Genomic DNA, 6,538 nt, shown 5'->3' with positions numbered 1-6,538 from the left:
ATGATGAATGTCTGAGGAGGGATGTCAATGCTGATGTCCCAGACTGGGCCTGGAAAAAGAAACCACCAAACCCAGTGCTGCAGTCCAGCACCAACCCCTTATGCCCAGTCATTCAGTCATTCATTGCACTAATACCTGTTAACCCCACCTTGGGTGCCCGGTGCGGTCCTGAGGGCTGGGCATACGACAGCGAGCAAGACCACTAGAGTCTCTGCACTCGTGGTGCTCAGCCTAGTAGGGGAGCCAGACATGAAAGTGTAATACAGAGTGACAAGAGCTACAATGGGGGAAAAGACAAGGCACTAAAAGAGCAAAAGAGGGCCCCTGACCCAGAAGTCTCACTGCATTAAATAACGTTGTAGCCAAGCCCTGAGGGCGAGTGGGAGCTGGCCACATGAAGAGGTGGGGGAAGCATGCAGCAACATGGACGAACACTAGAGACTGGCCAAGCCCTCAGAAGAGCAGAACAGTCAACCTGAACTTCAACATCATCATTTTGATGTGTCAAGTTTGGGGTGCAATTAATACTCACATGGGAACCTGACTTCTGACTTAACCAAAGAATGGTCTGGAAAGACTATGACCCTGTAAATCTAAATTTCCAAGCCAAAGGTGTGGGCAGGTTGGCAGGGAGACCAGGTTGGGAGGGAGGCAGTGTCGCAAGGGGCTTACGGTTGGACCTTGGTGTCCCATGAACTCATGTTGAAGTCTCACCCGACTCTACTTCTTAGCTGCGTGACTTTAGCTGAGTCAGCTCAACCTCTCTGGGCTGTAACTTCCTCACCTGAAAATGGAGAACAAGGCGGGTATGTACTGTGTAGTAGTATTCGAATGAGACCCAACATGAAGTCCTCAGTGTGGGAAACAGCACAGGGCTGACTCTTGTTACGTGCAATCCACCCCCAACATAAACATCATTTTGTGCCCAAGAATCTCAAGGCTTTTGAGAACAGAAATCTGACCTAATCCAGACGTCACAGCTAATATTTACTGAGAGTGTACATACCCCAGCCCTGTCCTCCACACCTTATGTGGGTGGCTTTAGTTCATCTTCACGACAACCCAATAATAAAGGTGCTGTTTTCCAGATTTTACAAACTAGGAAACCAAGGCTTAGTGACTTGCCTCAGGTAATCAAAAGTTTCAAAAATCTAGAACACTGACAATACAAATGCTGGCAAGGATGTGGAGCAACAGGCGCTCTCATTCATAGCTGGTGCGAATGCAAAATGGTACAGCCACTTTGGAAGACCGTTGAGCAGTGGGCAGTTTTTGACAAAACTAAGCATCCTCTTCCCATATGATCCAGCAATCATGCTCCTTGGCATTTACACAAAGAAGTTGAAAACTTTATTCATAATTGCCAAAAATAAAAAATAAATACAAAAACTTGGAAGGAACCAAGATGTCCTTCAATTGGTGAATGAATAAACTGGAATATTAGTTGGTACTACAGAGAAATAAGCAATCAAGCCATGAAAAGGCATAGAGGAAATTTAAAGGTATATTACTAGGTGAAAGAAGCCAATCTGAACAGACCATGATTCCAACTATATGACACTCTGGAAAAGGCAAAACTATGGAAACAGTAAAAAGACTAGTGGCTGCCTGGAGTGCCTGGGTGGCTCAGTCAGTTAAGAGTCCAACTCTTGATTTCAGCTCAGGTCATGATCTCAGGGTCCTAGGATCGAGCATCGAGTGGGGCTCCATGCTCAGTGGGGAGTCTGCTTGAGATTCTTTCTCTCCCCTCCCTCTGCTCACACACGCGCTCTGTCTTAAATAAATAAATAAATATTAAAGGAATAAAAAAAGATTAGTGGTCCCCTGTTAGGGGAGAGGGAGAGATGAGTAGGCAGAACACAGAGCGTTTTTAGGGCAGTGAAACTACTCTGTATGATACAATAGTGGATGCATCATTATATATTTGTCCAAACCCATAGAATGTACAACCCCTGGAGTGAATCCCAGTCAGACTCTGGACTTTGGGTACCAAGGACCTGTCAGTGTGAGCTCACTGATTTTAACAAATGTACCACCATGTGTGGGATGTCCACAGTGGGCGAGGTTGTGCCTGTGTGGGGACAGGGCTATGTAGAAACTCTCTGTACTTTCTGTTCAATTTTTCTATGACCATAAAACTGCTCCAAAAAAAATAAAGTTTACTAATGAAAAAAAAAAAAAAAAAAGAAACCAGGCTTCAAACCCAGGAAGTTTGGCTCCAGAGTGCACCTCTTTAACCAGTATACTATACTATCCCCCAACTTCTGATGGTAGAAAAATCCAATTTTTGGTAGAAGTAAAAAAGAAAAAAAAAATTGTCCACATAAAGTGAAACGAGATCACCGGGCTTTGGAATGTGCTTCCAGCTCAGGCTGCCAACCCTTCTTAATCCTTTCTAGAGGACTGGCAAGACTTCCCAGCTGATTACGCCGACTCCCGCCTCCCACATCGTGTTTGATGAAAAGCACCTGACATGTGGCTCGAGGCCAGCATCCCCAGGGCCCTTTGGTCTGGAGAACAGCTGTGAGTCATCTGGGGCACCAGGAGTGAAAGTTTTATCAGCTGGCCTTTCGCGAAGCTGCCGGGAAGACTATCTGCTGGGGTAGCCACGCCTCCAACTGCTCTATTTTTAGAGAAAGACACTCTTTCCAGGGCCACGCTTCTGACAAAGGAGCAGGGCAGCTCTGCCCAAGGTACAGCCAGCGACCATCAAATCACTTCCACTGGTTTGCCTGACTTAGGGCTCATTTTCTGCAAGTTTGTGGACCGCCATCCAAAGCATTTAACGAAAGGATTTATCAAATGCTCGCTCCTCCTCCAGCTGAGGGAACCTGGTGTATACTGCTTTCTCCCCCTGGAAGGGGGACAGAGCCATTGTAAGATACTATTCAAACAACAGCATCTTGCCAACATATCAAAGAATACCATTCAAAGTCAATACAAAGCTTTTCTTGCTGTACGGAAACAAAATATCTGTATGGGAGACCATAGGATTAATTTGTTTTAATATTCCATGGTGGGGGGAGGAGTTGGGGGTGCTGCAGAGTGGACCAAAAGGATATAGAATTGGCTCAATGGGCTTTGGGTCTTCCCAACACCGAATCAGGAAGCCAGCTGGGGCCCAGGAACCGAGAGAAACAGCCCCAGGGCTGACCATTAGGACTCCGTGCAATAATCCCAGCCCAATAGCTAATCATAACACCAATAATAAAAGGATACTAATATCAACCATTTTTCAAGTGCCTTCTAATGTGCAAGACACTTTAAACACATTATCTCGTGACAACCCCATGCGGTGGGTGTGACTACTCCAATTGTACAAGTAAGTGAACTGAGGCTCAGAGAAGCGAATGGCAGAGATATGCGAAAGGAAAATAAAAAAGGAAGGCTGGGTCAAGGTCATTGCCATTTTAACTTAGTATCCCAGAATTTAAACTAGAACAAAAATAACAATGTTTTTCTCAAGCACAGTCCCCACCCCCACTTACCTCCGTTTGCCCCGCTGAATGATACAGCGTGTGGGGACACTGAAGTCCCGCAGTGGGGAGTCTCTGCAGCTGAGCTTGATGGGACCTTACGACCCACCTGGTCCAACCCTCTCATCTCCAGATGAGGGAAAGGAGAGGGTGAGAAGTTAAACAACTTGCCCCCAGGCACACAGCAATTAGAGAAATTCCAACACAGATGCCTGGAGTCCAAATAGGGGCCTTTCCTACAGCACCATCCCCTCCCATCAGTGTGACTCTAACTGGGCAGGATTCAAACGGAGCCCCACAATCTGAACGACACCTTTGATGGGGCGATATTGAACCAATGCTACTCCTCCCTCCAAAAGTAGATGGGAGAGGGGCACCTGGGTGGTGCAGTCGGTTAGGCGTGCGACTCTTGGTTTTGGTTCAGGTCGTGATCTCAGCGTTGTGAGAACGAGCCCGGCACTGGGCCTCATGCTCAGTGCAAAGCCTATTTCAGATTCTCTCCCTCTCCCTCTGCCCCTCCTGCTCATGCTCTCTCTCTAAAATTAAATAAATAAATCTTAAAAAAAAAAAAAAAGCAGAAGGAAGAAACTCTCCAACAAGAGAAAAAGAGAAAAACACAGCTTGTCCTAGGCCTCTGGGGAGTTCAGGTTAGTTTGTGGCCTTTCAGAGCTCATGTCCCCAGACCTCCAATCTACTCACGGAATCTACTCCCGTAAATCACATTAACTGCTCTTCTGTCATTCTCTCATGTAAATACACTTCGTAAGGAAGGGTCACAGAAAGCTACCAGCAAAAACTTGTGGCAGGTGGTCTTTCCCAAACTCCTCCAGAGTCCCTGCTTCTCCAAGATGATGCCTGTTGGGCTTCACTCGGATCAAAGAAATCCTGACAAGGTAAAGAGGGATGAGTGAGCTTGCATGGCCAGGCACATCCCTAGTTTCAATTTGTCCCATCCCAGTGTTAGCTCAGCAGTGTGCAGGGGATGGCAGGTGACAGCCAAGGAGAGATGATGTCACACCCTCTGGCTGTGCCAATGTTCCCTTACCTCTCCACACCATGATGAGCTGAAGGCACGGTGGAGCCTCCCAAGATCAGCTTCACTGTCCTTGTTCAGTGGCTGCCCACTACGCCCCAGGCTTTTCGATAGCTCACTGGTTGCAAAAGTTGTGAGGTTGCTCCATCCATCCCAGGAGGTTCTAAGTTAGCAGCAATTTTAAGGATGTAGCTGGACCTTGGGCAAATATTGACATTCCTTAAAGATGTGATGTCGTACCAAGCAAGTATTGATTGATAAGAGAGAAAGTACGCAGCGGGAAGGGGGAAAGCCGACATTGTATTAAGCTTCTACTACGTTCCAGGCATTTACTGTCATTGAATCCTCACCATGACATTCTTATCATCTCTATTTTACAAATGTAGAAAGACCTTCAAAGAGATCCAGCAACGTCTCCAAGGCCATCCAGGCAGGAAATGCTAGAACTACAATTCCACCCCAGATCCACCAAACTACCAACCCACACACGCTAGACGCGTCCATGGCAGGCACTGCTGGTTTCCCACCTAACCTCTCCTTTCTTCCTTGCTAATGGAACCCTGCTCATATGAGGCAGCGATGTGCCCAGCTCCAGGTGGCCCCAGAATTCAGTAGCATCAACCATTCTCTGAAAGCCCCTCTGGCTACTGGGCCTGATGCTTGAGCTGCAGCTTAGAATCCATTTCCTCATGAAAACCATCCTATACACGGAAGTCAGTAAGAATGCAACCACTGTATCATCCCTGTACTTCTGTTGTTCTATGGATGAAGCCAATTCTTGGAGATTAACCTGGGATGCCACCATTTATAGCATGGTTTCTACAGGAAAATGCATTAAAGATTCACCCACTTCTTGACCCCTACCTACTCTGCAAAAAAACAAAACAAAGAAAAAAAAATCGCAGCAACTTATAAGAGACTTCATGAGTCCTTTATAAAGTTTATAAGCAATTCCAATTTCCAAAGCTACTTTCACATTATCAACCCTTTACTTGTTGGAAAGATCTAAGAATATCGAGAATGCCAAGGAATTTCTTGGAAGTATAGCTATACAGTGGGTCTTTCTAGACCATCCTACTCCACCTTATTAAATTGAAAGAAAATCTTTCCCATGGCTGGAAAAAAAAAAAAAAGATATTCTAGGCTAGAAGAAAAAAAATACTAGCTACTGTATGCATTTTACAAATACGGTGCTGCTTTTCCTGGAGAGGGCTGCTGGCATTAGGATATAGCCCACGGCGTCTCAGCCTCGCGGGTGACAGCAGGGGCCAGCCAATTCTTTGTTGTGGCTGCTCTCTGTGCGCCCTAGAATGTTTAGCGGCCTCCCTGGCCTCCATCCACTAGATCCAGGAGCACTCTGAGTTGTGACAAACAAAAACGTCTTCAGACATTGCCAACTGTCTCTTGAAGGGCAAGGCCACCCCTAGATAAGAACCACAGGCAAAGGCTGACAAGTTGGGAGGACCTATTGACTCGCAGGGCTGCACTAAACCTGACAGAGCCACGAGACACTCCAGTGAGGTAGAAAGTCCTGATCTGTGTTCTGGTGGCAAATCCCCCCCTCCATAGAGTAGGGCTCGGAGGGTCACTGAAACGGCCTTCAAGAAAGCCCGCCTCAGAAGAGGTGTCCCCTCACTGCTGGCTCCTAAGGGTTGCCGGGCAGAATCCCCTCCAGGCCCGTTTTCCCGACCTGGGTCCTTTCACTCACCTGCAGCCTGTAAAGCGGCTGCCGTGCCCACTTCCGGTCACTCCTGCCCTGGCTCTCCACCCCGGGAGGCGGGGAGGCGGGGAGGCAGTGAGGGTTAGGGTGAGGCGGTGAGGGTTAGTTAGGGTGAGGTGGTGAGGCGGTGAGGCAGTGAGGGTTAGGGTGAGGCGGTGAGACGGTGAGGCGGTGAGACGGTGAGGCGGTGAGGGTTAGGGTGAGGGTTAGTTAGGGTGAGGCAGTGAGGCGGTGAGGGTTAGGGTGAGGCGGTGAGGCGGTGAGGGTTAGGGTGAGGCGGTGAGGCGGTGAGGCGGTGAGGCGGTGAGG

The sequence above is a fragment of the Leptonychotes weddellii genome, chromosome 5, assembly GCF_054177405.1.
Source record: "Leptonychotes weddellii isolate Sample4059 chromosome 5, ASM5417740v2, whole genome shotgun sequence".
Lineage (NCBI taxonomy): Eukaryota > Metazoa > Chordata > Mammalia > Carnivora > Phocidae > Leptonychotes > Leptonychotes weddellii.
The sequence above is the reverse complement of the archived record's forward strand: the minus strand, read 5'-3'. Positions refer to the sequence as shown.